This window comes from Hyperolius riggenbachi, chromosome 10, assembly GCF_040937935.1.
Source record: "Hyperolius riggenbachi isolate aHypRig1 chromosome 10, aHypRig1.pri, whole genome shotgun sequence".
Lineage (NCBI taxonomy): Eukaryota > Metazoa > Chordata > Amphibia > Anura > Hyperoliidae > Hyperolius > Hyperolius riggenbachi.
In genome coordinates this window covers 62121493-62138863 of record NC_090655.1, presented here as the reverse complement: position 1 = coordinate 62138863, position 17371 = coordinate 62121493, and the positions used below count along the sequence as shown (strand labels likewise).

At 46.6% G+C, this 17371-nt stretch overlaps 1 long non-coding RNA gene across 1 annotated transcript in view; it reads right to left on the bottom strand.

Annotated features, from left to right (window-relative positions):
- Positions 1–17371, bottom strand: part of LOC137537328 (uncharacterized) — a 93642-nt gene that overhangs the window by 34521 nt on the left and 41750 nt on the right. Inside the window, exon 5 of the long non-coding RNA XR_011024595.1 lies at positions 9866–10007. This is a non-coding gene — a long non-coding RNA (uncharacterized lncRNA). The remainder of the gene's footprint in view (positions 1–9865; positions 10008–17371) is intronic.

Below are 17371 nucleotides of genomic sequence, written 5' to 3'. Positions count from 1 at the left end.
CACAGGAGCACAAAAAATAGTTTAGGTAACCCATTTTGGAATAAATCCGTCCCAAAAAAAAAAAAAAAAAAAAAAAAGGTGGAAAAAGTGATGAGCTGTGAATATTGAACGGATACTTTTACTGTATATACTACACAACTCTATTAAAATATTCACTGCACATGGTATTTTTATAGGATAATTAGATACAGTATAAAGACCCCAAGATACACATACATAAACTATTAGTTGGCTGACTTACATGACAGGGCTTCCTGGATGCTCTTGACGAGCTCTTTGTCCCTCCTTTTCAGGTTGCTTCAAATTATCTGGACCTGCTTCACCTTCAAGTTCCTGTTGAAGTCTTTCCTCAACAGGAACTGGACCTTCCGGACCACCCGCTTCTTGGCCTCGCCCACCGACAGGTCATATCGGCCTTTAGTAAATTCCTGCAAAACAATTTTACAGTATTCATGACCATTGTATGGATTAATTATTTATTAATTAGGATTAACTTTACTTTAATCATGTTTCAACATTATAAAAATTATATGACAGTGTCAAAAAATTTTTGGAAACAAGTTCAACCAACTATGACTGCGGGCAGATACTTATGGAATAATGATGACTACAAGAAGATATAAGTGGCCACCTATAACTTCTGACAGATATTGCTTGCCATCTATAATTACATAAAGTGAAAGATGTTGTGGCCCAACTATGGCTAGTGCCAGATATTGGGAGCCACCTATGATGACTATCACAGATATTGTTAGCCAGCTATGAATACTTCTGACTGATATTTTGAGACACTGGAATCAACATATGACTGCCTATGAAAACCATCTGCTCCCCAAATCTATCCTCCCCTATAAGCACCCAATGGTCACCTATCAATCACCTGTCAATCACCCATCAATAACCCCCTGTAAACACCTCTCACTGCCACCCATCAGATCAGAACCTAAACTGGCCCCTGCGGGCACCCAAACACCCGCCTACACCCTCAGATTGCCCTCAGACCCACCGTCAGATCACCACCAAAGTGCATTGTTTACATCTGTTCTCCCCTCTAAATCACCCACTGATCACCCATCAATCACCCCCTGTCACCACCTGTCACTGCTACCTATCAGATCAGACCATAATGTGCCCCTTGGGCAGCCAATTACCCGCCCACATACTCAGCCCCACCCCCCTTGTTTACATCTAGTCTCCCCTGTAAATCACCTGTCAATCACCCGTCAATCATCCCCTGTCACCACCTTTCACTGCCACCCATCCATTTTTCTAGACTACTAGTTTCTAGACTACTCCTCTTGCTTTAGGGCCCCTAAAATGCCAGGGCAGTATAGAAACCCCATAAATGACCCCATTTTAGAAAGAATACACCCCAAGGTATTCTGTTAGGAGTATGGTGAGCTCATAGAAGATTTTATTTTTTGTCACGTTAGCGGAAAATGACACTTTGGGGGGGAAAAAATATATATATTTCCGCTAACTTGTGACAAAAAATAAAATCTTCTATGAACTCACCATATTCCTAACAGAATACCTTGGGGTGTATTCTTTCTAAAATGGGGTCATTTGTGGGGTTTCTATACTGCCCTGGCATTTTAGGGGCCCTAAAGCATGAGGAGTAGTCTAGAAACTAAATTCATGAAAATGATCTTTGAAATCCTAAAGGTACTCAAAGGACGTTGGGCCCCTTAGCGCACCTAGGCTAGAAAAAAGTGTTACACATGTGGTATCGCCGTACTCAGGAGAAGTAGTATAATGTGTTTTGGGGTGTATTTTTACACATGCCCATGCTGGGTGGGAGAAATCTCTATGTAAATGGACAATTATGTGTAAAAAAAAAAAAACAACTAAAAAATCTCATTTAGAAAGATATTTAACCCACCCAGCATGGGTATGTTTAAAAATAAACCCCAAAACACATTATTCTACTTCTCCTGAGTACGGTCGGCAATACCACATGTGTGACCCCTTTTTGCAGCCTAGGTGCGCTAAGGGGCCCAACGTCCTATGAGCACCTTTAGGCTTTACAGGGGTGCTTACAATTTAGCACCCCCCAAAATGCCAGGACAGTAAACACACCCCACAAATGACCCCATTTTGGAAAGTAGACACCCCAAGGTATTCAGAGAGGGGCATGGTGAGTCCGTGGCAGATTTTTTTTATTTTTTTTTAACAAGTTAGCAGAAATGGAAACTTTTTTTTTGTTTTATTTTTGTTTCAAAGTGTCAATTTCCGCTAACTTGTGACAAAAAAAATTCTATGAACTTACCATGCCTCTTAGGGCCCGTTCACACTGCACGCGTTTCCAGCCGCGTTTTGGAATGGAGGCCGACACCCATGACATCAGACAGTGCATAGAGTGCACTGTCTGATGTTCACACTGCATGCGTTCCGGACCTGTGCGGTCCGGGAACGCATGCTGCATGCAGATTTTGACAAAACGCGTGGCTGTCCCATTCACTTTTCAGTGATGGGATCAGCCACGCAACGCACACAAACGCGGATGGCCATGCGTTCGTACGCGTTGTGGTCCACACGCGTTCCGCACGCATGCCCATCCGCATTTGTGATCTGAACGGGCCCTAGTGAATACTTTGGGATGTCTTCTTTCCACAATAGGGTCATTTGGGGGTATTTAATCATGGAATTTTGGCACCTCATAAAACCTGACAGGTGCTCCGTAAAGTCAGCGATGCTTCAAAATGGGAAAATACAATTTTGGCAACATACTTTGTAAACGCTATAACTATTACCCAAACCAGTAAATATACACTTATTGTTGTTGTTTTTTATCAAAGACATGTAGCATAATAAATCTGGACAAAAATGTATATTGAAATTTTATTTTATTTGAAAAATGTCAGCACAGAAAGTTAAAAAATTCATTCTTTTGACAAAATTAACCAGTTCGGCCTTTCTGGACGAGCTTTCTCGTCCAGAAAGGCACTGCTGTGTTCCCTGCGTGGTGCGCGCGATCGGGCGCGCGCCCGCGCGCGCACCCGCCGCCCGCCGCTAGCCCCCCGATCAGTGAATGGGAATATAATTCCCATTCACCGATCTGACTTCCCCGCAGAAATACCGACGCTTTCTCTCCAGAGAGCGTGGTATTTCTGCCCCCCAGGAAACAACTCCTCTGAATTTTAGTTCCTGGATGCGACATAGTTCGCATCCAGGACTTTGCTCACTGTGGCCATCTTGTGGCCAAATAGTAAACTGCACCCACATACATTTTTAATAAAACAATTACATTATTTTACATTAGAAAATAGCAGTTTCCCTCCCACCCCAAAAATTACCCACATACATTTTTTTATTTAAAAAAAACAAAAAAAAATACAATAAAAAAAACAAAAACAACATAAATAGTTACCCAAGGGTCTGAACTTTTTAAATATGCATGTCAAGAGAGTATGTTATTATATTATTTAAAATTATAAGCCTATAAATAGCGATGGACGCAAATTGAAAAAATGCACCTTTATTTCTAAATGAAATATCGGCACTATAAATTGTGATAGGGACATCGTTTAAACGGTGAAATAACCGCGACAGATAGGCAAACAAAATAAATGAGTTTTAATTACGGTAGCGTATATTAATTTCAAACTATAATGGCCAAAAACTGAGAAATAATGATTTTTTTTCATTTCTTTCTTAATCTTCCTGTTAAAATGGATTTAGAAAAAAATAATTCTTAGCAAAATGTACTACCCAAAGAAAGCCTAATTAGTGGCGGAAAAAACAAGATATAGATCAATTCATTGTGATAAGTAGCAATAAAGTTATAGGCGAATGAATGGGAGGTGAACGTTGCTCGGATGCATGAGATTTTCGGCACTGCGGCGCTGAACCGGTTAAAGAGGAACTGTAACGACAAAACGGCCCCTGGGGGGTACTCACCTCGGGTGGGGGAAGCCTCAGGATCCTAATGAGGCTTCCCACGCCGTCCTGCATCCCTCGGGGGTCTCGCTGTAGCCCTCCGTACAGCGGTGACGCAATATTTACCTTCCTGGCTCCTGCGCAGGCGCTCTGACGGCTGTCGGCTACGAACTACACGGAAATACCCGATCGCCGTCGGATCTGCTCTACTGCGCAGGCGCAAGTTTCCTGCGCCTGCGCAGTAGAGCGGACCCGAATGAGATCGGGTATTTCCGTGTAGTTCGGGCCAGAAAGCCGCCACAGCGCCCCCGCTGGAGCCAGCAAAGGTAAATATTGAACTGACAGTCGGCACAGTCGCCGGCTGTTCGGAGGGCTGCGGCGAGACCCCCGTGGGACAGAGGACGGCGTGGGAAGCCTCATTAGGATCCGGAGGCTTCCCCCATCCGAGGTGAGTACCCCCCAGGGGATGTTTTTCATGTTACAGAGTCTCTTTAATGTCTTTTTTGATGAATATAATAAAAACTAAAAATCACAGCAGAAATCAAATTGCACCAAAAGAAAGCTGTATTAGTGACAAGAAAAGGAGGTAAAATTAATTTAGATGGTAGGTTGTATGACCGAGCAATAAACCGTGAAAGCTGCAGTGGTCTGAATGGAAAAAAAGGGTCTGGTCCTTAAGGGGTATAAAGACTGTGGTCCTCAAGGGGTTAAGCCGGAAAAAAAAAAGTTTTACTAACCTGGGGCTTCCCTCAGCCCCCTACAGCTGATCGGTGCCCTCGCCGTGTCCCTCCGATCCTCCCGTCCCCGCCGGCGTTTACTTCCGGTTTCGCCGTCACCGTCCGTCAGGCTGGGAACGCAAGTGATTCTTCGCGTTCCCAGCCACAATATCGCCCCCTATGCTATTGCATTTTTGGTCCAGAAAAAAAAAAACACAACCCAATCAGAACACTAATCACTAATCGCAAAATGCTGTAGACGCTAGGAACTCCCATACAAAAAATGCAAACCGCGCAAAAAGAGGTAAACACAAACCGCTAAAGAACCGCTTGAAAACTGCTCAAAAAAAAAAATTGCTACCATTTAGCAAAATACAGTGTGAATGTGTCTCTACTAATAAGGGGACTCCGAGCACACAGCCGCGACACTCAGACGAGTGTCGGCCCCGACACTTGCTGGTATAGGAAGAGGCACGTCATTATGACGGCTGATACGCGTCATGACGGCGGCCGGCGTGACAGTCCTGCGCATGCGCAGTAAACCCGCATATGCGCAGGACTGTCACGCCGACCACCGTCATGACGCGTAGCTCGGAGTGCCTTTAACAGTAGTGGTACAAGCAAAGTTACAGTGACAAATAAAATAAAAAACTCTCACAAACACCTGATACATTTTTTAATGTCAAATATCAATAAATGCACAGAAACAGTACCAAACATATATGCATTTTGTTCAATAGATCACTTACCTCAATCACCATCCTTTTCAATTCAGGACAATTTTTTGGAGGCATTCTGGCTGGCTGGCTGGCTGTGGAGTCCTGCAGAGGAAGTCTGTGACTCTGTGTCTCTCTCCAGGTCTCTTCCACGCGTATGGCCTTTTTTTTTGAACTTCCTGTTGTTCTGTACGCATTAGCCAATCACAGGCTTTGAGGCTGAGCGTGCCCGGAATGCGTGCCAACGCGTACGTTTTGACGCATGTACGCAATAGCTGTCACTCGGAAGACGCCGCCTAGTGAGTGACAGCTATTGCGTACATATGCTAAGCATGCGTCAAAACGTACGCGTGAATGTTACGGCAGCAAGCGTAATACCGTAACGTAAGCAATTGTATTACGGTATCCTTACGCGTAACTGCGTAACAACAAGGCGTAATTACGGGGCTGCTCCGTAGGTACTTTCTTACGCCGTAACCGTAATTGCGTAACGCGTAATAGCGTAAAATTACGCGTAACGACCCGTAAGCGTAGATTCTTTCATTACGACCAGCACTGCCGGGCAGTGTGAACGCAGACAGAGTACATTGGTGGAAGCGACTGAGTCAGGAGGAGGAGGACAATGCGGGCGGTCAGATCAGCAGCACAGAAGGACCATGGCAACATACTGGTGGTAGTAGTAGTAGTAGCACAGTGTCATAGTGCTGGCCAAAAAATTAAATGCACCCGGGTGACCCGGGCCGTGATAACGCAGACAGAGTGCATTGGTGGTACCGTGGTAGCGACTGAGTCAGGAGGAGGAGGAGGAGGACAAAGCGGGCGTTCAGTTCAGCAGCAGCAGCACAGAAGGACCATGGCAACATACTGGTGGTAGTAGTAGCAGCACAGCGTCATAGTGCTGGCACAGTACAAGGTCACTGAAGGATGCAGTGGGCACAGCAGTGGGCACTGGATATACACCTAGGTCACTGAAGGATGCAGTGGGCACAGTACAAGGTCACTGAAGGATGCAGTGGGCACAGCAGTGGGCACTGGATATACAACTAGGTCACTGAAGGATGCAGTGGGCACAGTACAAGGTCACTGAAGGATGCAGTGGGCACAGCAGTGGGCACTGGATATACAACTAGGTCACTGAAGGATGCAGTGGGCACAGTACAAGGTCACTGAAGGATGCAGTGGGCACAGCAGTGGGCACTGGATATACAACTAGGTCACTGAAGGATGCAGTGGGCACACAAGGATGTCACACTGTGTAATGAGATGCTCATATGCCAGCGAGCGAGCAGTGGGCACTGGGCATGGCACAAGGTCACTGACAGAATGAATGAACAGCGCTGGCAGAGAGTAGCGGCGCCGGCGGTGTGACTGGCTGCCTGCAAATAGTAAAAGTGTATAACTGTCACTGGAATATACAAGTGAACACTGCAGCTGCACTAACCTGCCTGCCTGCACTACACACAGATAATCCCCACTCCACTACACTGACTACACTGCAGCACTGAACCTGCCTGCACTACACACAGTTAAATAATCACTAGACTCCCACACTCCCACCACACTACACTGACTACAACTAACTACAGCAATCACTCACTGACTAGCTAACTGTGTACAGTATAAGAGCAGTGTTAGCAAAAAAAATGCTTTGTTTTTAACACAATAAATGCACTTGCTCAAACAACAATGGCCTGGAGATAATCCTCTCAGCACCACAGTCTAGCAAGGACAGAGCTTTTCCATCATGGCCGCCGCTTTATATTCAGGAGGGGAGGGCATAGCTCCCCTCCTGTGATTGGTTGCTAGGGCCTGGCAGGGGCACTCTGATTGGCCTGCAATGTGTCACTTCCGCATAGTTTGACGCATTTCCGCAAACCACGACTTCAGCGCCGGGTTTCACGAGCGTGAATGCGGATTTCTGTTCGCATTCACGCGAAGCCGAAGTAGATTTTCGTGGTTGAAAATCTATTCACGGATTTTCGTGTCCGAGGCGGAATGCGTCAAAATGGTCGTGAATCCACGCGTAAGCGTGATCACGACCTGGCGGTGAGCACCACTGGTAGGGTGTCTGTGTGTGTAGGGCGTGTGTGTGTGTGTGTGTGTAGGGTATGTAGGGTGTGTGTAGGGTGTGAGTGTGTAGGATGTGTGTGTGTGTGTGTGTGTGTAGGGTATGTGTGTAGGGTGTGTGTGTGTGTGTAGGGTGTGTGTGTGTAGGGTGTGTGTGTGTGTGTGTGTAGGGTGTGTGTGTGTGTGTGTGTGTGTGTAGGGTATGTAGGGTGTGTGTGTGTGTGTGTAGGGTGTGTGTGTGTGTGTGTGTGTGTGTGTGTGTGTGTGTGTGTGTGTGTGTGTGTGTGTGTGTGTGTGTGTATAGGGTATGTAGGGTGTGTGTAGGGTGTGAGTGTGTAGGATGTGTGTGTGTGTGTGTGTGTGTAGGGTATGTGTGTAGGGTGTGTGTGTGTGTGTGTAGGGTGTGTGTGTGTAGGGTGTGTGTGTGTGTGTGTGTGTGTAGGGTGTGTGTGTGTGTGTGTGTGTGTGTGTGTGTGTGTGTGTGTGTGTGTGTGTGTAGGGTATGTAGGGTGTGTGTGTGTGTGTGTGTAGGGTGTGTGTGTGTGTGTGTGTAGGGTATGTAGGGTGTGTGTGTGTGTGTGTGTGTGTGTGTGTGTGTGTGTGTGTGTGTGTGTGTGTGTGTGTGTAGTTGTGGGGGGTTGTGGTGGGTAGTTGAGGCGTGTGCGTGTGGGGGGGGGGTAGTTGAGGTGTGCGCGTTCCATTTTCAGGCTGCAGAGATTTGTAGAAATGAACATAAAAATCAACTTGTGCTATTTGCATCTCATTGATCATTTCTAGTGGGCATCAGCTTCAGTTATCACCAGGGCTGAAAATGTTATCCAGCACTAGAGACTAGTATAGTCCACTGTGCTCCAGCATTAGGTAGCCCCCTCCCCAGTATAGTCAGATGTATCCCCAGTATTAGGCAGCCCCCCATATGCAGAATATGTGGAGCAATCCGGAACAGTTAGCTCTCTGGGTGCTGCCAGGTTCCCTCCAGGTAGGGATATCAATGAGATGCAAATATTTCCAAGTTGATGCTAATTGTTATGCAAATATATGCAGTTTGAAAATGGACCAATCATTTTAAGTCCAGGTTTAAACAGATTTATCCATTTTGAAGATGCAAATATTTCTAAGTTTATGCAAATATATGCATTTCATTGATCACCCCTACCCTCTATACTCTGTCGCACAGTCACAGCATCCCCTTTTTGTACTCCACCAGTGGCGCACATAATGAGAGGATGCCATAGAGAGGGGACATTGTGACTGCACAACAGGATGAAGAGGGGTCCCAGCAGACAGACAGGTAACGATCCCAACTCACTCCATATACTCTGTATACAGCCGAGCGGAGGGGGAAAAGGCACACTCAGGGCTCTGCACCCAGAGGATAGTGCCTCCCCCTTCCCTGGTCATAGCGCTGAGAGAGAGAGAGAGAGCGGTAGCCCAGCACCTCATGTGGGAAGTATTTGTGCTGCCATAGCAACCAGTCCCATTTCTCACTGCAGCTATATAGGGAAGTAGGACAGGTTGTATACAATGCAGCCTTAAGCTACACTCACTTCAGATTTGGTCACCCAAGATAATTTATGTTGGTCTAAGCAAACAGGCTAGTGGCCTCCGCATCCCCTCCAGTGATCAGTCCAGTAAATCATTTCAGCCGATCACTGGTCAAAAGCATTGTGCTACCCACTCACCTGGCTGTCATATGACGTCATTCAAGAGCTGCTCTATTGGCCCTCCCCCCCCCACATAGCAACAGAGCACAGGCTAGCAACATATCTACACAGCTTCGGGGACATGCCTCGTGTGCACAGGGCTTTATCCTCCTCTGTAAAGAGTGAAGCAGGCTGCTCCCCCAGGTGCCAAGCAGCGTCTCTGTACACCGATCCTTCCAAATCAATCAACCGTTTCAGGCAACAATGACCCAAAGTTTGAGCATAGCTTCACCTTCAGCAGACACTTTACCAAATGCCATACAGGTTTACTTTAAAGTACCGTATCTCAGATCAATAATATGCATTTGCCTTGTATTTGAATACTGGCTTGACACCTCCAGTATACACAGTAGGGGCCCTTTTACACCAAAATCACAATTGCATTAGCATGCTTTTTTATTTTATTTTTTTGTGTTTGAAATTTTTGTTCCCCTAATTCTAAATTAGCTGAAACATGGAAAAATGCAGCAAAGGCACGATTTGGATTTGAATAAAAGAAATGCTCTGGTGAAAAATATCTGCCGCAATTTCTATTTTGCTAAGGAATCTGCTATTCGTATGGGAACACAGATGGTGTAAAATAGCACTAAAAGCGGATACTCTGCTTATACAGATACAGCAGAGCCTCTATTATGCTGCACAGGTGGGGATTGCCTGAGGCCGGATATGTGTAATACTGGTTGCTTATGCATTCCAGTAATCGGGGGTCTCAGTGCGACACTACCCCCCCCCCCCCCCATACCTCTCTCCCACTAATGCAGAGCGGTACGCAGTGGAAACATACCAGATCTCCAGGCACCGGTCTACTGCATCCTCTGTAAGGCTCCCGATGCTGCATGTGACCCAATGTGCCAATTATTCCTGAGAGGTTCAGGGTCATCTCTCTTATACACAGCCTGGGGGAAACAAAAAGACATATACACAGCCTGGGGGGAACAAAAAGACATATAGATGTTAATCAACTGGAGAATTGTTCATCAGACGTGTCGGCACTGAACAAATATCTACATGAAAAGTGTGCAGAGGGGTTGGAATAGCTGTGCTGGGAGGTAAGGGGTTACACTGATTGGGTGACTTTATATGTAAAAGTTGATGGAATTGCTGCTCAGTACAGCGCTAGGCTGCTGGCGAGCTGCTGCTCTCACACTACTTAGAAGCCCCTATGTGCATTCTCATTATCCTGTACCACTTGCTATCAGGCTATCTCTGACATGACCACATATTATGCTGTGTGGGAATGTTCTGAAGGTAAAGCAAATCTTGTCATATACAAGTATCTCACACTGCTGAAAGGCCCTATTTATGTGCCGAGTGTGGGAAATGTTTTAGAGGTTAAGCAAACCTTGTCATACCTGAGTGATCGTATACTACTGAGAGGCCCTGTTTATGTGCTGAGTGTGGGAAATGTTTTAGAGGTAAAGGAAACCTTGTCAAATAAGAGAGCGCACACACTACTGAAAAGCTCTATTTATGTGCCGAGTGTGGGAAATGTTTTGGGCATAACTCTCTGCTTATCAGACATTTGATTTGAGTATGGGTAGAGTATCGTGCACGTCATTGTGATATCCATCATATATGACTATTTCTTTACCTCCAAAACATTTCCCTAACTCCTCACATAAATAGAGCTTTTCAATAGTTTAAGATCACTCATGTATGACAAGGTTTGCTTTTCCTCTGACATATTTCCAACACTCAGGACATAAATAGGGACACTCAGTGGTGTAAGTTCACTCATGTATTGGCAAGGGTTGCTTTATCTCAAAAACATTTGCAACACACTCAGCACATACAGCAGGCTTCTCAATTGTGTGAGATCTCTTGTGTAAGGCAAGGTTTGCTTTAGAGGTTAAGCACACCTTGTCATACATGTGAGATGCCACACGATTGAGACACCATATTTATGTCATGAGTGTGGGAAATGTTTTAGGGCTAACACAAACTGTCATACCTGAATGATCACACACTACTGAGAGTTTATGTGCCGAGTGTGGGAAAGGTTTTGGAGGTAAAGCAAACCTTATACATGTGTGAGCACACACTATTGAAATCTCTATTTATGTGATGAGTGTTGGAAATATTTTGGCATAAATCTCCACTTGTTAGACATTTGCAATGAGTATGAGTCGAGTGTCATGTCTGTCATTGTGAGATCTCTCATATATGACAAGATTTTCTTTACCTCCAAAACATTTCCCTCACTCATCACATAAATAGAGCTTTTCAATAGTTTAAGATCACTCATCTATGCCAAGATTTGCTTTTACCTCTGAAACATTTCCCACACTCTGCACACAATTGAGAAGCCTGGTATATGTGCTCTCTCTCATGTATGACTAGGTTTGCTTTACCTCAAACATTTACCACACTCATGACATAAATAGGGCTTCTCAATTATGCGAGATCGCTCATGCATAACAAGGTTTGCTTTACCTCTAACATTTCCCACACTCAGCACATACAACAGGCTTCTCAATTATGTGAGATCACTCATGTATGACAAGTTTTGCTTTACCTCTAACATTTCCCACACTCAGCACATACAACAGGCTTCTCAATTATGTGAGATCACTCATGTATGACAAGTTTTGCTTTACCTCTAACATTTCCCACACTCAGCACATACAACAGGCTTCTCAATTATGCGAGATTGCTCATGCATGACAAGGTTTGCTTTACCTCTGTAACATTTCCAACACTCAGGACATAAATAGGGCCACTCAGTAGTGCACGATCACTCATGTATGGCAAGGTTTCAGAAGTAAATCAACCACTTTATTACGCTCAAAGCACAGCTTCTCCTCGGTGTGAGGACTCGGAGTCTTATGTGTGAGAAAATGAAATTTCTGTATAAAAACATTTCGCACACTAAGCACAGAATAAGGTTTGTCACCAGTATGAGATCTCTCATGCATATCAAGTTTTGCTTAACCACTTGAGGACCCACCCTTTACCCCCCCTTAAGGACCAGCGTTATTTTTTGTGATCTGTGCTGGGTGGGCTCTGCAGCCCCCAGCACAGATCAGCTGGCACACAGAGCGATCAGATCGCCCCCCTTTTTTCCCCCCTATGGGGATGATGTGCAGGGGGGGTCTGATCGCTCCTGCCTGCAGGCATGTTGCGAGGGGGGCACCTCAAAGCCCCCCTCCGCGGCGAAATTCCCCCCTCCCTCTCCTATTTGCTCATCCCCGGTGATCGGGGCTGCACAGGATGCTATCCGTCCTGTGCAGCCAGTGACAGGCTGTCCCCTGTCACATGGCGGCGATCCCCGGCCGCTGATTGGCCGAGGACCGCCGATCTGCCTTACGGCGCTGCTGCGCAGCAGCGCCGTACAATGTAAACAAAGCGGATTATTTCCGCTTGTGTTTACATTTAGCCTGCGAGCCGCGATCGGCGGCCCGCAGGCTATTCACGGAGCCCCCCGGCGTGAATTGACAGGAAGCAGCCGCTCGCGCGAGCGGCTGCTTCCTGATTAATCAGCCTGCAGCTGGCGACGCAATACTGCGTCGCTGGTCCTGCAGCTGCCACTTTGCCGACGCGCGGTATGAGTGCGCGGTCGGCAAGTGGTTAAGGCCTCATTTCTACAGACAGCAGATAAGCAGTGAAATGCCTCTCAAACTCTCACAACTGCTTGCTGCCGCCTGGTAACTGTTTGCTGCTGCTGCCTGGTAACTGCTTGCTGCTGCTGCCTGGTAACTGCTTGCTGCTGCTGCCTGGTAACTGCTTGCTGCTGCTGCCTGGTAACTGCTTGCTGCTGCTGCCTGGTAACTGCTTGCTGCTGCTGCCTGGTAACTGCTTGCTGCTGCTGCCTGGTAACTGCTTGCTGCTGCTGCCTGGTAACTGCTTGCTGCCGCCTGGTAACTGCTTGCTGCTGCCGCCTGGTAACTGCTTGCTGCTGCCTCCTGGTAACTGCTTGCTGCTGCCTCCTGGTAACTGCTTGCTGCTGCTGCCTGGTAACTGCTTGCTGCTGCTGCCGCCTGGTAACTAGGTCTATGTATATATTGTGTAGTGTATGTATCGTAGTCTACGCCCAATTTAGACGGAAGACAATTAACTTATCTGTATGTTTTTGGGATGTGGGACGAAACTGGAGTGCCCAGAGAAAACCCACACAGACACAAGGAGAAGATACAAACTCCTTGCAGATGTTGACCTGGCTGGGATTTGAACCCGGGACTCAGCACTGCAAGGCGAGAGGGCTAACCACTACGCCAACATGCTGCCCCAAGCTGAGAACATCTAACAAGTCGGGCCCCACCACTAGGAGGTAATACTTAAAGCAGACTTGAACTCAGAATTTACTATATGCTCTAAAAGTTAAGCAGCAGCAAAATAACCTTTAAAGAAAAAACAAACATTCGTGTTAAACCCCACTAAAGACTAGAGATGTGGCGAACGGTTCCCAAACCGTTCGCCGGCAAACATCTCCAAATCCCTTGGGCTCTTACTACTTCCGGGTCACACTGACCCGGAGTAGTACGCCTGCGCTGCCCGGCGGAGCGCGTCCTAGATCGCCCTCCTGTTGCTGGGCACTTTCTGCGCGTGTGCGTGACGACATGAACGACGTCATGCTCATGCGCATAGAGTGCCCGGCAACAGGAGCGCGATCTAGGACGCGCTCCGCCGGGAACCGCAGGCGTACTACTCCGGGTCAGTGCGACCCGGAAGTAGTAAGAGCTACAGAGATGTTCGCCGGGCGAACAGTTCGCCACATCTCTACTAAAGACCAGGCCATTTTGCATTAAATTGGCCACTGCAGCTTTAAGGCCAAGCTGCAGGGCCACTCGACACAACACACAAGTGATTCCACCCCCCCCCCCCCCTTTTTTCCCCCTACCAACAGAGCTTTCTGTTGGTGTTGTCTGATCGACGCCCCCCCCCCCCCCTCCCAATGATTGATTATTTATTTGTGTGTGTTTTTTTTAATAAAAATAAGTGTTTATTTTTTTATACTGTAACCCCCCTCCAGCCAATCCCCGTGATCAGCTGTCATAGGCTTCAGCCTTTGACAGCTTATCACCTCTGTGTCTCAGGAGGGGACGTGTCACACGGCTGTCCCCAGCGCAGCTGCAGATCGCATCGCTGTACGTGTAATTAGACGGTAGTTACGTTAAAAGATGCAAATACAGGCGCTGCTCCAACTTGAAAATTCCTCTATATATGTCTTTTTCACCAGCTGCTCAGGATAACCATATCCACAATAGGTTTTAATAGAACTTCCAAATGTAAATCCACAGCGCTAGGCGATCACACTGTTATCTGTAGACACCACAGTGTATATCCTCAGACAGTGACCATCACCAGGATAAAAATCACCAACAGGTCACTACTGTCATTAAAAGCAATATATTTTAATAAACTTCAAATGATACCACATATACAATATCTTACTTTAGGGGTCCTTTTGACAGGGACCCTTAGTAGTAATACGCATATAGTGTATATAGATACACAAAAACAGTCTCACGGTCTTCTTTGTACAATTGCCCAGCCTCCAGCTACCGTTCCGACCGGTTTCGGCCTTCCGCCGTCGTCAGGGAACACTCGAGTGAATCCAGCGTTGGCTCCCCCAACAACCCTGACAAGGCTCCGGGATCCTGCGCAGACGCACTAGCGGCTTTTCATTCGGGTAAGGCAGAAATAGCTGAAGCCGTTCGATCCACTCTACTGCGCAGGCGCAAAAGGACTCGTAGGCAAAAAGGAGAAGGACAAACCAGTATATGCTGCTCAAAAACTGCACTTTATTGAAAGAAGCATAAAAACACACACACTTGGTATACTGGGATGTCAGGAAGTAACCTGACTTCAAATAGTACTGTAAGTACAATACAAAGTGCTGCAAACTGTTAGGACAGTAGGAAGGGTCCCTTTTAAGAATAGCTTATTCCCTGATATGGGGGTCTACCAATATGAACTGGTTGCTAATGCCCTTTAGTAACACCAAAACCTATATCTATAACCATAATGATATTAAGCAGGAAATTGGGCATAAACATTGAAGCAGATCAATACAAAGCCACCTGCCCACCCCTAAGGCTGGTACAGAAATCTGACACCCTTGGTGACGCCCAAACTGCATCCCCGTGAGGAGACCAATGTTAGATAGCTTTAAGGTCATAACCACTCACAGAGGGCAGAAAAAAGCGTGACCAATGTGGTCAGTCATAGAACTCACAGCAACCAGATTATAGAACAAAGAGGGACCACCCAGATAGCTTATCATAAACCATCCACTTAATCAGGGATATTGAGAACACCTTATCCAGTAACTGTGAGGTAACCAAAGGATTAATATATAGTATATGGTTCTAACCACTCACAGAGGATAAAAGGTGTGACCAATATGACCTAAATTATACTATTCATAGAATGCAATTGAGCCGGTAGAAAAATTATATTATATGGATGCCGCTTGCTGGAAAGTATAGCCAAAACCACACTAGAGTGAAAAAGTTGTGATCAGAGTCTCTTAAAGGAATACTGTAGGGGGGTCGGGGGAAAATGAGTTGAACTTACCCGTGGCTTGTAATGGTCCCCCGCAGACATCCTGTGTTGGCGCAGCCACTCACCGATGCTCCGGCCCCGCCTCTGGCTCACTTCTGGAATTTCCGACTTTAAAGTCAGAAAACCCCTGCGCCTGCGTTGCCGTGTCCTCGTTCCCGCTGATGTCACCAGGAGTGTATAGCACAAGCCCAGTATGGTCTGTGCCTGCGCAGTACGCTCCTGGTGACATCAGGGGTAGCGAGGACACGGCAACGCAGGCGCAGGGGTTTTCTGACTTTAAAGTCAGAAATTACAGAAGTGAACAGGAGGCGGGGCCGGAGCATCAGTGAGCGGCTGCGCGGACACAGGATGCCTGCGGGGGACCATTAGAAGCCCCGGTTAAGTTCAACTCATTTTTCCCCGACCCCCCTACAGTATCCCTTTAATTTCAGCTGCAAAAAAGCACGCACTAGGCCTGCAAAAAGATCCAAGAGAATTTAAGTCCAGTCACAGCATAATTTATAATGTAGCTATGCTTGCATTGGAGGACCAACGACACAGGGCCATTGTTAAGCTTAGAGGTGTATTCTCCACGGTCAGCACGTGATGCATAAGCTGACGTGAAGGAGGTACACACACCAGCACAAGGAATCAGGATATCCCCAGTTTAGTGGAGGAGAGGACTGACTCCAATAGGAGATTGTGGCGCACAGAGCCGGTGCAGATCCGAAAAGCCACAAACAATACTTTCGTGATAACGTCTCAGCGCAAAGTAGCGCTGAGCGCATAAACCAGAACTGAGGAGATCAGGGCAGGTAGACAGAATGAACGCTTGCTTAACTAGCCACTACTTAGTGACAGCAAGCGTCCACAACAAGACAGACTGGAATGAGGCAGCCAATGCGTTTGCAGCGATGGCGTGCCTCACAAAGACAGGACAGGACAGTCAGGAAATAGCAGGATCAAGATAGACGAACGTAACACAGACAAATATACAATAAGTATGTTTTCCTAGCGTATTACAATTACAGCTATCAATGAAACTATTTGTAACGTCTGACTAACATATGTATATATCGGCAATGAACCGATATATGACATAAGCAGGAACACTGACTAGCACTGGAGCAATACAGGGAACAGGACTCAGAAGGATTCGCTATCTCTTCGCAGAGATGAACGCAATCCACAAACGGTAACAGGACAGGATTCAGAAGGATTCGTTATCTCCTCGCAGAGATGAACGCAATCCACAAACAGGACCAGGAGCAGGATACTAACTCAGCACGGGTGATCACGATACGCGCAAACTACCAAAACGTGCTGGAAGGCTGACTAACTGAACACAGGAAATAAACAGTTCGTGTACGTATATATCAGCGACACTGATGTATCAACGTAACACGAATACAAGGAAAATAACAAAATGCGCAAGTATGCGTATATATTGGCGATGAACCAATATATGACACAAGACAAGCAGAGTAACAACTTCTAGAACAAGAGCAGAACTAGGAGGACTCGCTGACCCCTTCGCAGGAGTCAGCGCAGTCCACACGGACTAGGAACGAGGTGGGGCACGAGCAGAGTAACAGACAGAATCTGAGACTATGGTAGCCCATGAAGCATTGCAGGAAGCAGTTCTTTATACTGAGGTCATCCAATGGGAGCAGACCTGCAGATTCCCACACAAGTGAATGGTAATTAATCACAGGCTGACAGCAGGAAAAGGCAGACAATGATATGCAGCCTGCAGGAAAGGGATTGCCACCCCATTGCAGCAGACAATGTTTGTTTACACAAAAGC